The 22,191-nt window shown below is 48.5% G+C and overlaps 1 protein-coding gene across 2 annotated transcripts in view; it reads right to left on the reverse strand.

The window, feature by feature from the left end:
• The window catches only part of Wwc1 (WW and C2 domain containing 1), a 151,371-nt gene that overhangs the window by 127,717 nt on the left and 1,463 nt on the right, over window positions 1–22,191 (reverse strand). The window lies entirely within an intron of this gene.

A 22,191-nucleotide genomic window follows, 5' to 3' on the forward strand; every position in this document is an offset into this window, starting at 1 on the left:
AAGTCATCTCCAGCTAATTCTACCATGCCTGGCATCTCTGTTTCTCTTGCCATTCTTGCAAACCAATTACTTTCCTATTATACAATGCATACGAGGAATGCTCAGTTGGACGTTTCGTTTTGTTCTGGTGCGTGGTTAATTACTAACTAGTCAGTGAGGCTTGTTGTCAAACTAAGGAGTGAGTTTAAGGATGTAACAGTGACAATATGGAGTAGAATGACATAGGTAGCTCGGGTCCCTGGTGACAACGCAGGGCTGGTACTCCAGCCCTAACTGGCTGAGGGTAATAGGGAGGGAGAAGATTACAAAAAGGTGCCATTATGTATCTCTGGCTGCCCTGGATCTCCAGATCCCCCTCCTTTAATGTGCTGCAATTACGGGAATATTCTATCATCTTCGTCTTTCTAAAAACATAACCAGAAAGCCAACATCATAACAAGAAAGCCAACATCTGTTTTGACAGCGAGCCACGGTTTGACCTATCCTGTGAGCAGCTAACCACTGTTTCTACGGAAATGACTGGCATTCACTAAGTAACAGACAGGCCCTGTGCGAGGTACTGGGGGTAAAGCCATTTGTATGACAGACAGGACTCCTGCTCTCTTCGGCCTTATTAACTCAGAACACGGGTGGCAGAGCAGAGCCTGCAGGCCGAGTCTGCCATTACCCACTCCCCAAAAACTATGGTTGAGACACGGCCCTGCCCCTTCAGTAACATACTGCCTTCAGCCGCTTTGATGCTTAAGAACTGAAGAGTTAAGACAAAGATGGCGTTGTACACAAAGCATAAAAGATTTACAGCCTGGGGCTTTATTGACAGAATCCTCCCAGCCCTCGTCAGCTACAATAGTTCTTGAACCTTCTGGCCTCAGGACCCCTTCACATTCTTCATTGAAGGCCCCAAGAATGGTTGCTCATGAAGATTTTTACTGACCACGGTTATCATATCAGAAATGAAAACTACTGGCTAGAGAGAGAGCTCCACAGTTAAAGAGAACTTTCTGCTCTTCCAGAGGACATGAGTTCGGTATGGTGATAGTTTATTTGTGCTAAAATGTGATTTTATTTGTATGTTAATAAAGTTGCCTAGGGATCAGCGATAAACAAACAAACAAAAATCCTCCAAACTGGAGCCATTTAAATACATTCCCTGGGCTACAAGATGGCATTGTGTGAAAAGACACGTGCAGCTAAAGTTAACAACCTGAGTTCAATCCCTGGGACCCATATACTAGAAGAGAAGAGACTGCTGAAGGCATGACTACATGCCTGACTACATGCATGCTCATGCAAGCTCATGTGCATATGCACACCACACATACACACACACACACATAAATAAATATCATTAAAAAACTCCAGCAGGATGGTGGTGGCACACACTTTTAACCCCAGCACTCAGGAGGCAGAGGCAGGCAGATCCCTGTGAGTTTGAGGCCAGCCTGGGCTACAGAGCAAGTTCCAGGACAGCCGGAGCTACACAGAGAAACCCTGTCTCGAAAAAAACAAACAGCAAGAACAAAGTTTTTTGTTTTTTTTTTTTTTCACTTACAACCCCTTTTTGTTTTATAAACTTTTACAAGGCCCTGGGCATATAAGTAATAAGAATAAAATGCTTTTTAATAACACATATATATATTTACAAAAATTTATTTTAGGGACTGGAGAGGTGGCTTCAGCAGTTAAGAGCACTTGCTGCTCTTGCAGAGAACCAGGATTCAGTTCTCAACACTCACATGACTGTTTACTGTTTAGCCCATTTTGCAGATGGGAAGGTAGAGAGAGGGAGGGGGCAAATGAGTCAGCAGAGAGTAACAGGCAAATGACTCAGAGAACAAAGTGAGGAATGGGGCCAGGATGAACATCGGGCATCATGGTGAAGAATCTGCCACCTGAACATTTCCACAAAACATCTTTTTCATCATTCTAGATAAATGCAAATCAAAACCACAAGGAGATACCACATCACACTCATCAGGGTGGCTACTAAAACAGCAGGAAGCACGTGCTGGCAACGACCGGAAGAAACAGGAGCTGCTGGTGACTGTGGGAGGAACATGAAATGATGCAGACCCTATGGGGAAGCCTCAAAAAAGTAAACATCAAATGAGCATGGGGCCCCTGCTTCTGCCTATACCCACCCAAGGCACCCAACAGTGTGGCACAAGCAGGTATTTGAACACCACATCTGCTGCAGCAGCATTAGTCACTAGAAGGTGAGAGTAACCTGGGACCCCAAACGAGTGCACAATGTGGTCTACAGGTAAAAGGGAATTTGACACAGCCTACTAGCTGCATGCATTCTGAGGGCAGTATGCTAAAGTGAAACAGCCAGGCTCAGAGGCAAATGCTGTGCGCGTCCACTTACATGGCGTCTATAGAGAAGTCAAGTTCACGGAGGCAGAAGATGGAATGCTGACTGCCATGGGCTGCAGGGAGGGAGGGGCAGGGAATTGCCATTTAACGGGTGAACAGTTGTGGAGTTAGGGTGGTCAATCCTAGAGCCTCCCAAGTGCCAAGGGAACACTCTGCCGCTGATCATGCCCCTCCTCCCCCGCCAATCCCAGGGTGGTAGTTTTGCAAGATGAAGAATGTTCTGGACTTGGACAGTGGAGATAGCTGTGCAACAGAGGAAATGTCTTCGTGCTACTCAGTTGTATCGTTTTAAATGGTTAAAGTAGGGGCTGAAGAGATGGTTCAGTGCTTACCAGCACATGCTGCTCTGCTCTTGCAGAGGATAGGAGTTCAGTTCTCAGCACCCACATCAGGTGGCTCACAAACACCTATAACTTTTAGCTTCAGGGGATCCAATGCCCTCTGCTAGCCTCCAAGGGCACGCGAGTGCATGCACACACACACATTTAAAAATAAATCATAAAAATCATTAAAATGTCAAACTTTCTATTATATCTATCTTTAAAGATATTTTTTTATGAGGCCCGGGAATGTAGCTCAGTTGGTAGAATGCTCGCCTAGAATGCAGGAGACACCACACACATCAGGCATGGAATTACAGGCCTGAAATCCCAGCACTCAACCCTGGTAGAGGCAAGAGGACCAGAAACTCAAGGTCATTCTTAGCTATGTTGTAAGTCTGAGGTCAGCCAGTGAACCATAAGACGTGGCTTTGTTTTCAATATGATAATAACCAAGTTTCCCTTAATGCAAACTATAAAAGCTTCTACATAATAAGGCTGAGGACCTTTGTCTGTAATTATGGTCAGGATCATCCTGAGTAACAATCTAATAAAAAATATAATGGACTGATTCTACCTCTGAACTTTGGGACTGAGGAAACACTGCAAATAGATCGAATACTGTGGATTTTCCCTTGTTCCATGTGAAAATCCAGCAGTGGAGAACAACCCCAGACCACTGACTCATAGACTCATTTGCCCATCCATCCATCCATCCACCACCCATCATCCATCCACCCACCCACCCACACACACACCCATCCATTCATCCATCCATCCATCCACCCACCATCCATCCACCCACCCATCCATCATCCATCCACCCACCCTCCCATCCATCCATCCATCCATCCATCCACCCACCCTCCCACTCATCCATCTATACATCCATCTACCTACCTACTGATCCATCCATCCATCCATCCCCTTAAAAAAATTTTTTTTGAGATAGGATCCTCAAGGCTGGCCTCAAACTTGCAGTAGTCCTCCTGTCTCTGCCTCCTAAGTGCCAGAATTAGGATGTGAGCCAACAGGCTGGACTTAAACTACAGTTTTTTTTTTTTTTTAAATCATCTTTTGACAAAGAGAACAGGAACAAAGCCAGTCAGCCTAGGAGTTGTCCCGTGAAAGCTGGCTTCCACAGAGCACAGGGCCTGTAGCGGTGTTCTCTACAGTGGGGATTTTCTCACGTCACCGGGTCAGTGCTTTGCAGAATGGCCTCTGAATGAAGATGGGGCATCTGAGAGGACCTCTTCTTCCCTGAGCTATTCGCCTTGTCATCGGAGCTGTCAGCAGCACTGGCCTTTCCTCCCCCAGCATCCCGTCTCTGTCTCTCCAGGGAGCTGGGACAGTAGGAACCCTGGACATGAGGCGCTGCACGCTCTCTCATTCCCACACGGCTAGAGTCTAAGCGGTTGTGGCAGGTGAAGTATATATGACCCCAATAAATGGCACTCCCACCAGCAGGCAGTCACCATGTGGCCAGCAAGATTTGTTGTTGTTGTTTCGAGACAGGGTTTCTCCGTGCAGTTTTGGTGCCTGTCCTGCATCTCACTCTGTAGACCAGGCTGGCCTCGAACTCACAGAGATCTGCCTGGCTCTGCCTCCTGAGTGCTGGGATTAAAAGCATGCACCACCGCTGCCCGGCAAGATTTTTTTTTTTAACCTTTACCATATTAGTACGATATATTTTTTTTAAATATGAAATCTTGACTCACTAGCTCCAATTTTGAAGCATTCACTGTTGGGGCCCTCGGCGACTTTGGGGCCCTCCGGCCAATTTTCTCTTCCTTTTCAAGGCAGTTCTAAGCCTTCTACAGAGAGGATTTCCTTCCCCAAACCTCCCAGCTGTGGTCAGCACACAGAGCTTGGCCTGCCCTTTCCAAGTCTCACTGCCTACTGTGAGCCAGCTCAGAAGAGGCACCAGGACTGGTAAGGCAGGTTTGGTTGGGGGGGGGTCAGTAGCAAAGAACAAGGAAAGAATTTTGTTTTTCAGGGTGATAGACACCAATCTCGGATCCCAGGAACCTGGCTCTCCCCACAACTAACACAACAGAGACAGCCTGTCTAGGGCACTGGCAGCTTAGACTGGACTCTGTCGATTGGGCCAACAGTTATTGGGCTGGGCCAATAGTAATGGTGAACCTCTCAGGCAGACCCTGCCAGTGAGCTCTAAGGAAGCTGTGGGGAGCCCTCTGAGCTTCATGGCCAGGCAGCTCCCTTCCTCCGCTCCTCCCACCTGGCGCTGGAAAGTGGCAGGGTCTTTTTTCCCCCCGACAGCAGAAAGAGTTTCAAACAACAGTATCTTCTCCAAATACAGACAGAAGAGCCAGGTGTGGTGGCACATTCCTAAAATACCAGCATTTGGGAGACAGAGGCAGGAAGATCAGGAGTTCAAGACCAGCCTCACTACAGAAAGCACTTAAAAAACACACAGGGGCTAGCCATGGAGCTCACTTGTTTGCATGAAGCCTTGGGCTGGATCCCCATCACTGTGTAAACCCAGCATGGTGTGTGTGCCCGTCATCCCAGCACCCGGAGGGAGAGGTAGGAGGGTCAGGAGTTTAAGGTCATCTTCAGCTACTCACTTCAAAGCAAGTTGAGGCCCTGCTGGATGACAGAGACCCTGTCTCTCACACACACACACACACACACGCACACACACACACACACACACACACACACGCTGCTGTGCTTCCCCAAGGCCACCTCAGTCCCCTCAGCTCCCGGCAGGTGAGCAATGCCTCCTGCCAGTCTCAGCTGGGCTCTTCTTGGCCCAAGTGCTCAGGCCTGTTGGCAGGATGCAGAAGGCAGACTGTTGGTAGGAAGCGGTGCTCCTGGCCTTACCCTGCAGGGATCCCCAGCCTGCCAGCCAGCCAGCCCCTTCACAGGTCTCCTCTCTCACTGGTGAGTGCCAAACCTTAACCAAGCCTGGGGAGACCCCGTAGGATGTTTCACCACCGAGCGGAGTGGTCAGGAGACAGAGCTATGGGGAAGGCCCTCAATAGAAGCATGGAGGTGGGCCCCACACAAGCAGGTCTAATAGGGCACCTTCTAGGGAAAGACAGCCACACTGGACATGAGAGTGATGTCTCAAGGCAGCCATACTTGAACCAACTAGGAAACATATTGAAAATGCAGATTCCCTGCGGGGAAGGCCTGGGAGGATTGGAGGGAGGGGAAACTGTGGTCAGGAGGTAACGTATGAGAGAAAAGGAAGGAAGGGAGGGAGGAAAGAAAGAAGGGAAGGAAGGAGGAAAATGCAGATCCCCAGGAGCCCTGAAATTGTATTCTATTCAGCTCACACAGTTGTGTGGGGGTGGCTAACCCAGGCGGTCTGGGGAGCACACTCTGGGAAATCCTGCTTTGAAGGATTGGAAAGGAGAAAGCTCTCTGTGGCTTTGACAGAATACTGGTTTATTTCCTTAGGATGTTCCCAAGGGGACTTCGGGCAGATTGCTAATGACTCGTTCTTTGGTCATTTACACAGACACACACCAATGTGAAACACACTAGAAATAAACCCAGGAAGGGTGTCAGCCTCTCTCCCACACACTACAGGGATTTCTAGGGAGGATGGGAGGCGAGGGGAAGGCAGTGGCGGGGCCTGGGCATATTATCTCAGGAATGTGTGGGGCAAGGTCCTTGCTCACCCCGAAACACAGTCCACAGGTGAGCCCTACCAGGAAGGGCAGCGTCCCAATCTGGAATGGAAAAACTTCTGGAATCCAGCCACACTTCCTTGCCACCTTCAGGAGAGGAGAAGCCAACCAGCACTCTGCTGCCTGTGGCTAGCTCCTACCCCCTGGTTGAAATCCCCGGAGTAGGAGTCACCCTGTGGGGCCCCAGGCTCAGGCCAGGGTTTACATGCAGGGCCCTGGCTTAGTCAGCCCAAGCCTTGGCCACCTTTGTGTTCCGTTCTGTCAGTCCCTTGTTCCCAGGAAACTGGTCCACATGTTCCTGCCTGGGAAGCTTGCTAGGAACCTCAATGCCTCCTCATCTTGCCCCTGTCCATGGTCTGCAATCCTGCCTCTGTGATGGGATAGCATCTCCTCATACCAATAGCCACTAAACAATGCTCCTGTGAGGGTCCCACCACTGGCCCTATGTTCCCAGACACCAAGTTCCACAGCTTGGCCTGACTCCATTCTAACCTTTGGCATCCAGCCCTGCTGGTCGCCGGCATGTGGCCTCACGGCCTTGCATGTTCTCAGCAGGTGTGAACCCCTAATCAGGAGAATTCCATCGCCTCACCCCACCCAGCTTCAATACCTTATTCCATGTTGGGCTTTGAGGATAGCTAAGAAGATCCTTTCTGATAGCATTTATAGCTGGCTGTAAAAGTTGACACCACAACCATGTGGCATACCCCGGATCAGAGCTCACAGGAAGTTCAGGCTGCACCGAGAGGAGACCACACCACCTGGAATGCTCAGCACTCAAGGGCCGCGCTCGCAGACCATGCACGGCTGGGACCCGCCGAAAGTGCAGATTGTTACATAACACGTGCACGCCACTGAAACCCCTCACTGTAGCAGTAAATAATGCACCACGAATGCGTCATTGAGACAGTTTAATGAATGCAGATGTTGATTCAGTGGGCACCTCTCAAAAGCTCTGAGGCAGTGGTCATGTGCTGGCCTAAAGCTCATAACCTCAAGCGGAAGAGTAGAGGGTAGTGTTCTTGCGAATAAACAGGAGTTTGCCACGGGGTTGGGGGGTGGGGGGGTGGGGTAGGGTGGTCTGGACCAAAACAAATGCTCAGATGCAGTAGCCGCCAGACCCTGTGCATTGCCACGAGCTTTAGAGCAATTGCTTTTGTGGTTCGGAGAAGGGACGCCCTACAGATGCTTACGGCTGATGACATGGCCCTAGTGAACAGCTGCTATGGTCAGTACGTGACTTTGTTCCACGAGACTCCAGCTCAGAGTCTGTCCCCTAGCTTTTTAGCCCACATTTCTGTTGCTTGTGTCTAGACTGAGGGCTTGAGGTTAGCTAGAGCCGCGCACACCAGTTGTCTCACCAGCACAAGAACACTAGAGTAGAATACTAACTACTGGTATTTCTGAGTATTTAGGAGTCCACCAGTGTCGCAGGTTAGTAAAAGGTATGTTCATACCCGGGGATTCGGGGAGGACAGAGGGAAGAGTAGGGGTACCTCAGTTGCTCCCAGTCTCTTGTTGAGGCTTCCATTTGCCCCAGGTGGGCCTGAGTTCTTACCTTTGGCTTCCTGAGAACCCCCAACCACCCCTCTCCCCACCCCTACCAGCCCAGTCCTTGCAGAGTGTTGCTTTTCTAGGCTTGGTCTCCAATAGGCCACTGTGGTTTGGGACCTTTTGGTTTTTGAGACAGGGCCTCATGTAGCCCAGACTGATCTCAAGCTTATTGTGAGTATGAAGATGACTTTGAACTTCTCTCCTGCCATCTAAATGCTGGAATTGCAGAAAAGCACTAACTTGCTCCATCTGGGGCTTTGTGCATGCTAAACAAGCACTATCCTAAGTGAGCTACAGCCTTGCTGCCTGGAACAGAACTTCTTAGCTCAGGCATTCTCCAAACCAGCAGAAGCAGGGGAGGCAGGAAAGGCTGGTCTCAGGGAAGCAGTGTCCTCCAAGGCAGTGGGGTCCCGGTGGTTGTAATGGGAGGTGGGGGATTCATGCAAGGGGAAGAGCTGAGTGCAGGGCAGGCTCGGGACTGTCCTGACCCACATAGGCTAGAAGCAGAAGACCAGTGCTGAGAATTTGCTAACTCTATCTTCTGAGTATTGGCCCTGTGAGGGTGGGGGACGCTTTGTAAAATTAAAAATTGAAAAACAAAAAGTTGTGGTATTTGCTCCGCCCATGACCCTGGGCTACACGGCTCAAAGGAGGCGGTGCTTCCCAGTGTTGTACTTGACCTCTGATAAGGAGCTGGAGACCGGAGGAGACAGGCCCCTTCTCCCTGCTCCTGCCTGCAGGATGGATTCACTCCTCATTAGGTCAAATCAGAGGATGACTTCTACTGTCTACTCCGTTCTGTAATCATGAGTGTATTGCCTCAATTTATATCTTAATAAATTCTGTTACCCATTTAATAGGTTCACGTGGATTGATCTTATTACAACTTACCTTAAATAAGATGGTTTTCAGAATAGTGAAAGTTAAACACCTCTAGCCCCCAACTGCTCAGAAATCTGAAAATTTTGAGCATCAACATAACATGCAAATGGAAAGTGCCACCCCACAGATCCATGTCACATGAGCTAAATTACTGAAAATTCAGCCTGTGCATACAAGGGTGTCCATGAAACACCGGTGAATATTGTGTTTTGACTTGGCCCCTAACCCCAAGATGTACAATGTGCATGCAAATATACCCAAACTGGAAGAAATTGGAAATATCTCTAGTTCTCTGGTTGTAAGCATTTACATTTCATACAGAGACTTTAAGCTGTATGTTGAGTGACGGGGGGGGGGGGGGGGGGGGAGAAGAGAGATAGAGACACACACACAGAGAGACAGAGAACACACAAGTCAAGCAGACATGTGCAACAGTAAATCAAGGTAAAGTAGGCATGGGAATTTTGCAAGGTAGTTTTACAACGTGGCCATCTTCCTGAAATCATCCCTAACACAAGATATCTAAGTATGCATGAGAAAGCTGAGGAGTTTTGTGTGTTTTCTTATTTTTGTGGTGCCAAGAAAGGGCTATTGATTTGCTTATGTGTTTTGTGGGTATGAATGTGTATGTGTATGTTTGTGTGGAGGAAGGGGTGAAGGCACATTTTGTGGGTTTGTGTGTATGTATATAAATAAATAAATAAATAAATAAATAAATAGCCAGCCAAGAAGGGATGGTGAGCTGTGGGGAGGCTGAGGGGATGACAGTTCTCTTTGGATTTCTATTGTGATTTGCACAGATCTGCCCCCTTAGGCAGTAGCGAGCCAACCTAAGATTCCATCCTAAGCACTGGGATGTTGGGTCCGGATCTCATCTAGAGATTTGGACTAGGCTGGATAGCGCAGGGAATCTGCATCTGAGTCACTCTCCAGAGTGACACACAAAGTCAACAGATCATACAGCCTTGGGTGGGGAGGGGGGACTTCCCTGGAGAAAGTCAGGAATATTGTTTATTGCCAGTACTGTGCCATGGACTCGTGGCTGTAATGAAGAAAGGCTGAAGAGGTGAAGAGGTGGTCAATATCAATGGGTCTTATTTAAACTAAAGGAAAAAACTTACTTTTCCACCTATGAATCTTTCCAACTGTGCACCTTGATCTTTGGTGTCATTGACACCGTACGCCATTTTCTAATGCACTACCCTCTGTGTTCTCATGGTCCGCCATCATTCTGTCTGATGAGTTTGTTCAGAGTTAAGAGTTTGTTTTCACAGTTGGCCATCACTTGCTTGATCACTGTGAGTGCTGGTGGGATGTCTGGCTCTGTTCACTGCCGTAGCCATTCCTTGTTTAGTGCCCATCAGGAATCACGCAGAAGAACTCATGGAATTCTTTTTCCTTCTTTCTTTCTTTGTTTTTGTTTTTCCTTTTCTTTTCAAGGCAGGGTTTCACGGTATAGCCCAGGCTGGCCTCAAACTTGTGTTCCTCCTGTCTCGGGCTTCCAAGTATTGGGATTACAGGTGAGTGCCACCACACTTGGCTTAGAATTTTTAGTTTCTCTTCTACCCAATGTGTACAAGTGGAAGACAATCCAAGCATGGCCAGACACACTTCCTGCTCAGTAAATCTAAGTCCGAGATGACCCACTTGACTTCTAGTGAATTCAAAACAAACATCCTGAAGGATGTTCCAGTGGCTGAGCAAAAATGCTCCAGACCAAGCCCACTCACTGGCTATCCATGCCCCTAAAACCACACCAAGACTTGGTTCTTGCCAAGCAAGGGTGATTGGAGCCAAATCACCTGGTTGAGCTCCATTAAGCAAAACAGGGTCTCTAAGAAGGAGGAAGTCTACACCGTGGCTAGGACCTTTGGCCGAGGAAACCATTACCAGGCGGGATGCTGGCAAACCAGGTGAACTCAGGAGAGCTCACCAGCCCTGCATGCTGAGAGGCACAGTAGCTGAACTCGGAGGAGAGCCAGCAGAAAGCCCTTCCCACTTCAAGTGGCTGTCCTGGAGGGGTCACAGGAAGTTGTGAAGGGAGCTGTGGTCGGAATGAACTCCCTCGGTATTGCTCTCCTCAACAGCTAGCCTAGCCTGACCTCCAGAATGGTGGAGAGCATGAAGCGGGTGAGGTGGTTCACGTGACAATTTTGCCACTCATTAGCTCTGCAACCACAGGCCAGTTTGCAGTCCCGCGTACCCCAGTGTCCCCACCAGCAGGATGGAGATGGCCAGAGTTCTTGCCTCAGCGCTGTCACTTAAATGAAAATGGATGACACAGTCAAAGCACACAGCCAGAGACTGACACAATGTAAAGTCTCAATAAGTAGTCGACAGTTCATCTGTTCAGGTCAGCAAGCTATGCTGCAGAGAGCGGTAAACACCAGCGCCCGCCCTTCAAGCGGCTGGTGGATGCAGGGGCATGGGTGGAAGCCAGAGCCAGTCCTGCTGGTGGGAAGGAAGCTGAGCCTAGCTCCCAGGCTGGCAGCGCTAAACAGCTTAGACCAATTTATTGCAAAGCATCACAAACGCAACGGGAGTGGAAGATTTTCACATCCAGGTAAAAAGGAGCCTTTGATATTCCACACATCAGGAAAGCAATACCAAGATAGTATAGAAGAGGGAAAATTACAGAAAGCAAACTACCTGACGTTCCCTAGATACATACGCACTTCTCCACTTCTGGCAACTATTTTTTTTTTAACACTTTCCCAATCACTTCAATTTTCCCAAGTAGAACTGTATAATGATAAGTTTTGAGATGATGTTCACATGGGTGCTCTTTATGTGATACTTTCACACAATCTCATTCAAATTGGACCGGAAAGTAGATATTTAACTATAGCTATGATTCTCCAATCTAGATGCACCCCAGAGTCAACTGGGGATTTTATTTCTATTTTTCTTTTTGAGGTAGGGTCTTGCCATGCACTGAAGGTTGAACTGGAACTCGCTATGTAGCCCAGAGTGGCCTCAAATCTCCACCCTATGTTCTCTATTTTTGAGTCATCATTTATCAACCTGTGCATCACGATCCCTCCGGGTTCCCTCACCAAAGACCATCAGAAAACACAGATATTACATTACAATTAATAACAGTGGCAAAATTACAGTTATGAAGTAGCAACGAAAATAATTTTATAGTTGGGGTCACCACAACACGAGGGACTATTTTAAGGATCACAGCGTCAGGAAGGTTGAGAGCCTCTGTCCTGAGTGTTGCGGTTACAAGTGGGCACCAGCACACCCTTTTCTCAATGGGACATTTTCTAGAAATCCCAACCAGGCTGTACCCTGGACCAACTAAGCTAGAATCTCCAGGAGTGGACTGTGTGTGCAGATTTTGAACATTTCCACCAGTGATGGGTGGTTCTAATATGTAGCATTAGCTGGGAACGACTGTCCTTTTTCTATTGCTCCCTAGCTCCAGCAACATCCCCTCATTTTCTGTTATGCAAAGAAATCAAAGGTCCTTGATTCCCTGTTGGGGAGTTATCGAGATCCAGTCACAAGAGGAGCAACAGACTTGCTCCTACACAGATGGATCAGAAACAGAACACGCTGGGCAGTGGTGGTGCCTGCCTTTAATCCCAGCCCTCAGGGGGCAGAGGCAGGTGGATCTCTGTGAGTTTGAGGCCAGCCTGGTCTACAGAGCTAGTTCTAGGACAGCCAAGACTGCCAAAGAAACCCTGTTGAGAGAGAGAGAGAGTGAGAGAAATAGAACCCAATACTCTTGGTCCTGAAGCATGCACCTCCTGACTCAAATACTCCCGCTACACGCCAACCACTGACCCACCCAATAACTAGAACTGAAAAGCCCCAAGTGACCCTGCTCTTCTGATGTAGCTCATAAGGTGCTACAGAGCCAAGGCAAGGGAGGTGGGGGAAGACTTTCCAACGCATCTCAGAGCTGGAGCACAATGCAAAGATGTCAAAGGACAGTGGGGTGTCTACAGAAGGACTTGAACAGTCACCACAGGGGCATGATAGTAAAATGTTCATAAGATGATGAAGATCACTTCCACTGGCCACAGAGAACTGCTCCAAAGACTGTGCAGTACTGGCCAGTGCAGTGAAGGCAAGGTCTCCTAGAGGACCGTGGTGAGGACTCCACAGGAGGAGGAGGCATTAGCCTTTTCCCAACATGATCCCCCCTGCACTTTCTGGAGTGAAAGCGATGGGAATTTTCAGGGGTGAGGGAGCCCTGAATTCCTCAGTGCATGGCTTAGCAGGGAGGGCGGCATGGACAGATACATTCTACACATTCTAGCAAAAAGAGATTATATCTCCAGGCTTCTGGAACCTTCTCGGATTATATGCTCTACTCCAACATGTACAAGAGAGCCCCACAGTTCTAGGTATGCAGGTTTCATGGTCTAGGCCTACAATCTCAGTACTCAGTAGGTGGAAGCAGGAGGATCAGAGGTTCAAAGCCAGCCTGGGCCACATAATTTAAAAAGTAAGCTCATGATTTGGTTATCAAAACCAGAACAAGAATACTCCAAACAATCACGGAAGGGTGATGAAACTACTTCCTTAGGCCCGCTAGCTCGTGTAGGGAGGAGCACCACATGATTCTACCTATGCTCATTTCGCCACGGTACCCACTCTTAGCTTATTGCCATGATTAGATGAGTCAAGACATCAGTTCTCAAGGTGCAGGGTACAGACCTGACCAGGAGACCTGTTGGACACAAACATTCTAGAGCCAGAACCCAACTCTACCTCCAAGGCTTTTTTAGTACCCTCTAGGGCCTTCTGACATCTTCTAGAAGGTGAACCTCACAAGGGCAACAACTTTTGAGGTCATATTCAATGCTGAGTCATCAGTGTGGAACGCAGGCTGCCATTCCAGACACACCATCCAATAAATATTTGTTAAATGACGGATGTGTCGAGATGAGACCGGGGAGAAGAGAAATGGGCTCAAAGGGCCCGGCATCTCTAGCTGTATTTCCATAGTTCCGAGACTGCTACGTCTCTCTCCAATTTGCAGTAGATTCCATGAATTGGAGGCTTTGTATTTCACAACTTACTTTCCCAGTGCTCAAAGCAGCTCCCCACCAGCCAGCTCTCAGTAACACCTATGGCGGGCACAAAGGTCTTTCTTTGTTTCCAAATCCAGATTCATACCACCAGCATGGCATGTCTCTTTTCCTCATGTGGGTAAAGGAATTCAAGAGAACCAAGTCCCGGGTCATAATGCGACTATCTGTTTAACCATTGGCTAGTCTTCCTCAACCAAGCATCCACCCCACGGCAGTGGGACTTTGCTCTGATCCCCGGCATCACAAGCACTCCATAAATACCTGTGGAGTGAATGGCCGACACCTGGCTGGGTGGGACTGATAAATGCCAGGGCCCTTCTGCACCTCCAGCATGCCCAAATCCCCAGATTCTCCAGCAGCTAAAAGGAAAGACGCGGAGGGCAATGACCCGCTAACAAAGCAGTTACGAGAATGCTCCTATGTAAAGCCTTGGCAATCACAATTTATTCCTCCTGCTTCACACACACAGTCCTGGTGCCAGCTCACCCGCAAGTCACTCCACTCAAGAAATTCCAAAGAAGGGCTTGCCTCTGATAAGGCCCATGAGGAAAAGTTTATTGATTTATTTATACAACGAGTGCTACCAAGATGGTCGGCAGGCACTAATGTCAGCATGGCTCAGGTGAGCTCTGGCCGTCCAGAGACTTTAGCTGGAAAGGAGGAAACAGTGGGGTTAGCTCCTCTACCGGCACAGTTAGTCTAACTAGCAGTGGCTTGACTTTGTAAAGCCTGATATTAGCCAGTGTGCTGTGATCTTCTACATCGGTATCATCTCGTCCCCAAATAAACCTTTGGGGTAGGCCTAGCCTATTTTACCTCTCCCTATTTTACAGCTGAGGAGGAAAAGTGGTTCAATGTTATTCGCCGGAGGCAAGAGGGCCAGCCTAGACTTACTGCTTGCTCTCCAGGGATCTTTATGAAGCACGCGGACTAATGGGATAGGTCAGATTTATGGTAAGCTACAGCCGCGCGTGTATTTTTCCCTATAGTGACAAAGTGTATCACTGACAGCTCCGTCTACTTCTTTGCTGTCGTTACTAAGGCCCCCTTCTCTTTGGTTTCCCTTTTTCTCAGAACCCAAAGGAAGATTCTGCAGGGGTGGAAGGAGTAAGGCTTTGAAATCTTAACCCCCTTGCACCTGCATGACCTTGGAATTGTGGCTTGTCATCTCTCTACCTCAGTTTCCCTACTTGCAAAATGCCGGGAACTATGGCGCACAATAGGACTCGGCGCATGATAGATGCTGGATGAACAGCATTAAAAATAAGTCATTTTCCTTGAACATCACCATCATTCCGTGCCAGTTAGGGCTCTCAGTACCGCTTCCCGACACAAAGGCAAGCCACACACTTGCAAGCACTTCCCGGAGTACACAGTGACTTGCTCGGGGAGCTTGATAAAGCAACCTTTAACCATAGAGGCAGGGTGGGAAGGCTGTCCTAATCATCTCACCGGAACAGACACCTGATGCCTGTATCTTGACATTTTATCCCTCCAAGCCAGTTGCCAGTCGGTGAATCCCAGGGATACCCCAATGATGGCCCAAGAACACGAGAAGCCAAGGTGTTGGGGGGGGGGGGAGAGACTGCCACCAAACCGGGGAGAGACAACAGCAGGCAGCCGGCTGGGGAAGTGATGAATGGGGGACTGAGTGATCCTGCTGCCAGCAAGTGATGAATGGGGGACTGAGAAAAAGAAAAAGCCAACAAAGGTGTCCCTAATCTTGATGCAGTTTCATTTCCCCCCCTCCCTGGCTGACCATTGAGTGAGAATTTAAGCCTCAGTCCCTTTTCTTTGGCAGACATTTGAAACTGAAAGATCCCGTTTCTTCCCAACTGGGAGATGTCATGGGTAGAAGCATCTAGGAGGCACTGGGGGTGGGGGTGGGGGGAGCACGTGACCCCTGCACACTTGTTCTTTTTGTTCTCTCCTCCTCATTCTCTCGACCCATCTACTCTTCCCAGACCAGCATTTTTACAGAATGTTCTTCTAGTCCAACCATAGTGAATGTCTATCCTACCCTCCCACCCCACTGCATTATTTTGGTAAGAAGTTTTCTGCCTAGGAGCGAGAGGCTTAAATGGCTTGTATGTAGAGGTTAATTAACAGAATCTCAGTCTTCTCTCCCACTATCACTCTCTGAAACAAGGATTCAAGCCTGGGAGAGGCACAGCATGGTATTATCATGGAGATTCAGCTCTGGTCCTGCTCTTGGTCCTATCCAGGTAGAAGGGCTCCCTTATCAAAGAGCCCTTTGCCGGTGACAGAAATGCTATTGAAGCCACTTGAAGTGAAGCTGATTCCACTTATCTGGGCCCCTTGCTGAGAGAATGGGGCAGCTGAGAAGCTGCCACATGTCATCAGAGAGCTCTTGACACTCTATGTGGTCCGGCCACTAAGTTAGCATTCCCTAAAAATGCCATCAAAATCCGGACCATGGATTCTCCCTGAAGCAATATGCTGGTCACCTCCGGCTCTCACATAGTCAAGCCTGTCTCTCCTTGCATGCACTTGCATTTGACATGTCAGCCTTCCTGGTAACTAAGGCAACTTGATTCTCTCTCTTCAAAGGGCAGTATTTCTCTCACGGCTACCTGGGACCCTAGGGGATTGGAAAACCAGGTCAGTTTGGCTAAGCCCTCTCCTAGAAGGGGGAGGGATGGGGACAGAGACGAGCTGCCTCCTCCATTACTCATTTCCTGGGTGGCAGGCGATTTGCCCAAGCGACTCGGAAACAACCCTGACCTCGCTGCACAACTTCGCATCTTTCAGAGTCTCTTCCCACTTCTGTGGTCTCTCATGCCCACTGCTTCTGTGCCCAGAAGGTAGAAGAGATTCTAAACAGTCTCCTAAGCTGCCATGGGGCCCCACTGGCCCCTCCTATCAAGGGACTTTAGCAGCATCTTCCCCTGAGATCAATGTCAGATTTGTTCATTCCCAGAGTATGCAGTAACCAAAGCCTACCTTGTCCAAAAGGCTCGTTGTGGGCCTGACATGGGTGGATAAGCTGGAGCAGGCTACACTACTAGATGAGGGTATTGATTGAGAGGTCCCCCTTGCTGGGTATTAATTATTACTTAACCTTTCTAAGTTTCCCCATCTCAGATGGAAGGGTAATACTATTGACTTCATACTGTTGAAAGGATTAAATGAGATCCTACTACACATGCTAAAAGCCCATAGAGCAGCTCAGAGTGAAAATTCAACACATGGTATCACTTACTGCCTTAGGCATTTGTGGACTTCCAAACCTCTTGTTTCTTCTCGTTTAAAACATCAAGTAGTGTTTTATAATCCAACTATTTCTTGAAATTGACACAAGGTGTTCCCTTGCTTAGTAGATGTTCATGGAATATGGAGGAAGATCATGTGATTATATAGCCCAGGCTAGCCTCAAACTCATTATTCTTTTGCCTCAGCTTCCTGTGTGCTGCGATTACGGGGATATTCCATCACATCTGGCTAAACTCAAGCCTGGAGACCGGTAGAAAAACCTCTCAAGTAACCTGCATACAGGCATTAGTGTAGCAAGTGTATATGTAATGGGACGTTAAACACACAGCTTTGGGCAAATGGCCTGGGACACTCCCGCCTAAGCAAGCATGTCACAATGAGAACTTGGAAAGTGACAACAGTCAGACAGCGTCCTTAAATCCATTTTAACTGATAAAAATAGTAATTCTCATGCGATCACGGGCATTTTCACTGTTTCACATGTTGCAAACACGAGTGAAATTTGCTTGTCTAGCCCAGACAAAAATGAGGAACAGTTCACCAAACCACCACAGGTTAGGAGAACCTGGAGCCGGTATTTAGGGGAAAGTTTCCATAAGAGAAAGAAGAGAGATGACCTTTACTCAAGGCTGAAATCGATTTGCTGTGTGACCTTGGGTAAGTCACTTGTCTGAGTTTCATCAGTGAAATCAGAAGCCTGGGTTACATCATGAGGTCGGCGCATTCCAGCTGCACAGCTGGGTGGAGACTCGGGTTGACTTAGATGTTTCACAGGTGCTTTTCCCAGTAAAAGCTGAAGAACTGACATTCCCCAGCAGTGCCTTTTGCATGCGGGCCGGCCAACCTACCTGCTTCTGCTTATTCAAAGCGAATAGCCTCCTCTGATGGTTTGTGTGTAACTGCTCATGCAAAAACAAACAAACAAACAAATAAAAAAGAAGCAGGCAAAACCAGGGTGCAGAGGATACGTAAACAGGTCGAGGTCACTAGAAGGCAAGCCGCAGAACCAAGATTCCAGGATCCAAAGGCTCACCCCTCTTTCCATGATCCATTCTTGCCCCCTGGTGCACCATGGCCACACCAGAATGGTCACAGGTAAGTGAAACCATTCTTGGCTCAGTTCCATTTCCCAAGGCCAAATTCCTGCCACAGTGGAGCAGAGGTCCTGAGTCAGCAGCTCAGTGGTCTGGAGCTGGAGGCTGAATGGTACAGTCGTTAGAAATGTGGGCTCTACCCCAACACTGCTAAATAAAATAATAAATAAGTGCATAAACAAGAAAATGCAGGTTCTGTCTACACTCAGCCTGTCTAACATTCATAGAGTTTTACAAAAGTTGCATGATTCCACCTGGGGTAGTGTCTCAGTGGTAGAGCATTTTGCTAAGCAAGCCAGAGGCCTGAGGTCCAATCCCAGCGCTGTGAAAATTAATAAGTAAATAAAATCGTGTGGCTTCACTGCATTTAGTCTCCCAGAACCTCAGATAATTCAAGTCCCAGGGCTGATGGGAGGATTTACAGAACTAATGACCCATGTAAAGCTCTCAGTAGACCTGAATACAGTGAACCCTCAACCATGATCTGTTCTCCGCCACACAGAGGACGGAGACAGGGGGACAAGCAAGCAGTCTGCAAATTTGTTTACGGCAGGAGGTATGAACCTGAAGTTCACTGGGCCCAGAATTACATAGAGAAAACCTCGTGTGCACTCGGGAAAGAGTCTTGCTGTTCTACTAGACTAACAGGGCCTAGAACGTGAAGACTGCTACTAGAGACTCAAGCCCCTACACAAAACTTGTTTCTGAACAGGTTGACAAACAGGCGGTCTGATGGTGGGAGAGCCTGCCAAGTGCTGAGCTACATGGGTCTCCAGGACTTGCTGCTCCAACCCAGAAAATGATCAGAGTTCTCAGGGAGTTCCTGCAAGATCGAAACACAAAGCCAGGAATGTCCTCTGTGGAGCCAATCCCATGGTCCACTCTTCCTCAGCAAACAATTGGTGCATTTGTTTTTATATACCGCGAAGCTGAACACATGTGGGTCGCTGGGCCTTTGCTGGCAGCTTCCAGAAACACCTATGCTCAGCAGCCCTCAGGGGTGTTCAGGTATGGCCTGCAGCAGCACCTGGTTCTCTAGGGACCTGTCCCTCCCCTGATTGGCCTTGACTCGGGTAAAGCCTGGGTGCTACTGCAGCCTTTGGCCCAGTGGGCAGGGTCCAAGCTGCCCACTGGACCCTCTCCCGTTGTTGGGACAACCGTCCTCAGGAATTCCAGCCTCCCGGTCTTCGCTGGGTGAGAAGGGGAGAGAGTTGGCAAAGCTGGCGGCCTGGCTGCTCTTCCACCCCCCTGGTGAAAGGGGGAACTGAAAACTGGATTCTCTACCCCCAGCAGCTCCACGGACAGCACACAAAACAGCTTAGTCCCAGAGGGTGGAATGTGCCAAGACATTCTTTAGGGTTGGTAACCGGAGACACTATTTTGTCCTTGGTGGCTGAGAAATCCCTTTTCCAACTGAAGGGCCATTTGAGTGACTTCTTTGAAATTCAGGGGAATGGGTGGGCATGGGCTGTGATGTACGCTCAGATACACACACTCTTAAGGAGTGAGATTTCCTGAAATGTGATTTTTCATTTGTTTGCTTCCCACCATTAACTAGTTGTAAAGCTGTGACTAACTACTCGGGGAGAATCTGCTTCCCCTCCCTAACCACCCCTCCCCAACAAAAAAGTTCAGCTCTTCTCAGCTTTGTTAAATTGCCACCCCCCAGCCCCCGGCCCACGCTTATGCTCCTAGACAAACCCTGTCATAGCTCCTTCTCCCTCATAATCAGCTAGGCTAAGGAGAAACTGGAAGGCTGAAATCATAGCTCTGGGAGACCCATGGACTAGGCAACACTTAGCCGACCTCTTCCATCACCCATGGAGCACTCAAACCTCATAGAGCTCAAGCAATGAGCCCATGATCACACAGGCAGGGGTAAAAGGCAGAACCCTTAACCAGGTATACGAGGGATTTCCAAGACAGAGAAGCAAACATCCTTTGCGCAGCTCCATCCCCAAACTCAAAGCTGGCCGCCAGAGTGACTCCTCAGTCCTGACCCCACGCTCAGGGGCCGTGTAGGAACCCAGAGCAGGTGGGCTGAGCAGGGAGTAGAAAAGTACAGAATGCACGCAGCTCCGTCAAGAAGCACCGTCATGGTTGTGACTTCTCCCCAAGCCAGTCTTCCTAAAACAGAGGTTGCTTGGGCCTGGCTCACTGCAGAAGGGAAGGTAGAGTAGCTAGTCAAAGCAGAATTTTATTTTTTTAAGATTCTTTTCTGTTAATGGCAATATGTGTTAATAGTTTCCCATTTGTTAAGGTGATACAATTTTTTTTTTTCCTGAGACAGGGTTTCTCTGTGTATTTTTGCGCCTTTCCTGGAACTCCCTTTGGAGACCAGGCTGGCCTCGAACTCACAGAGATCCGCCTGGCTCTGCCTCCCGAGTGCTGGGATTAAAGGCGTGCACCACCACCGCTCAGCGATACAAAATTTTTTAGTGAGTTGGTGTAAAGCCAAGCACTAAGCAATAGTTCAGGTAGGTATATCCAAAAGTTATGAATGTGGTATATAACTCTACAACCAGGGATCTTATGTTCTAGCGAGTCAATTCTTGGGAAGCTGTTCACTTGCCCTCTTCCAAGGGCAAAGGATTACTGGCATTTTTGAGAAGTTTTCCATGTTGTATTATTCCCTCAGATGCATGCTCAGCAAGGCTGGCAGGGTAGTCCTCACCCACCAGCATGACATCCTACAGCTATCAGCACCCAGGCTCAGTTGCAGGGACTTACGGGGTAGGACACATAAGCTTAAAGTTGTCTGTTTTAAGAAGAAGACAAGAGAAACGGCTGTCCAGCTCACCAACACAGTTCTAGAACCCCTGGGGTGCCTTGACCTGAGAGGCCTGGGGAAGAACGCAGGGCAAATTTAGAGGTTACGGAGTCAGGGCAGAATAACAGCTTAGGAAGCGGAAAGAGCAAAAAGGCAGAGCAAATCACATCCCTGGCTTTCCGATTTTCTCTTACGTTTAAAAATGGGAAAATGGCTGGGCGGTAGTGGTAGCGCACACCTTTAATCCCAGCACTCGGGAGGCAGAGGCAGGCGGATCTCTGTGAGTTCCAGGCCAGCCTGGTCTACAGGTGAGTTACAGGACAGGCACCAAAACAACACAGAGAAACCCTGTCTCGGAAAGAAAAAAAAAAAAAAAAAAGAAAAGAAAGCAAAATGGGCTAGGTGCAGTAGCATGCATTTTTAAGCCCAGCCCTCTGGAGGCAGAGGCAGGCAGATCTCCTTGAGTTCCGGCCAGCCAAAGCTACAATGCAAGATCTTATCTAAAATATACGCCTTTAATCCCAGTACTCTTGAGGCAGAGGCAGTAGAATCTCTGTGAGTTTGAGGCCAGCCTGGTCTATAGAGCGAGTTCCAGGACAACCAGAACTGTTACACAGAGAAACCCTGTCTCGAAACCACCTCTCCCCCTCCCCGCCGCCCCGCCCCCAAAAAACAAAGAAAGAAAAAAAGCCATCAAAATATATAAATACTAAATACATTAGGGGAAACAGGAGTTGGAAGTTGGTGAGGTGGCTCAGAGGGTAAAGGCATTTGCCTTTGGTCACCAGGGGCGGCAGGTGGAAAGAGCACACTGACTCTCACAAGCTGTCCACTGGCCTCCAGAGGCACACACACATGCGTACACACCATGTGTACACACACAGAGGTGTCGGCGGGGAGGGGGCGTGTGGGGAGGAGTCAGGCTTGCACCTTCTATAGCCTTTCCAACTTTTTTTTTTTTTTGAGACAAGGTCTCACTATGCCGCCCTGGTTGGCCTGTCTTCTTGAGCCCTCATTATTACTCCTTCCCTTCCAAGCAAACTATTAGGCAGACACAAAGGGAAACTGAGGCCAAAAGACGAAAGCAGCCTGCCTAACATTCTGCAGCATTAAAATTTTCTCTTCCAAATTACAGGAAGAAGACCAGCACTCGGCAAAGAGTAGGCACCCATGAAATCATGAATGAATGAATGTACTCAAGAGAAACTGAACTCATTGCTTCCTGCTTTTTTTTTTTTTTTTTTTTTT

This window comes from Peromyscus leucopus, chromosome 8b, assembly GCF_004664715.2.
Source record: "Peromyscus leucopus breed LL Stock chromosome 8b, UCI_PerLeu_2.1, whole genome shotgun sequence".
Classification (NCBI taxonomy): domain Eukaryota; kingdom Metazoa; phylum Chordata; class Mammalia; order Rodentia; family Cricetidae; genus Peromyscus; species Peromyscus leucopus.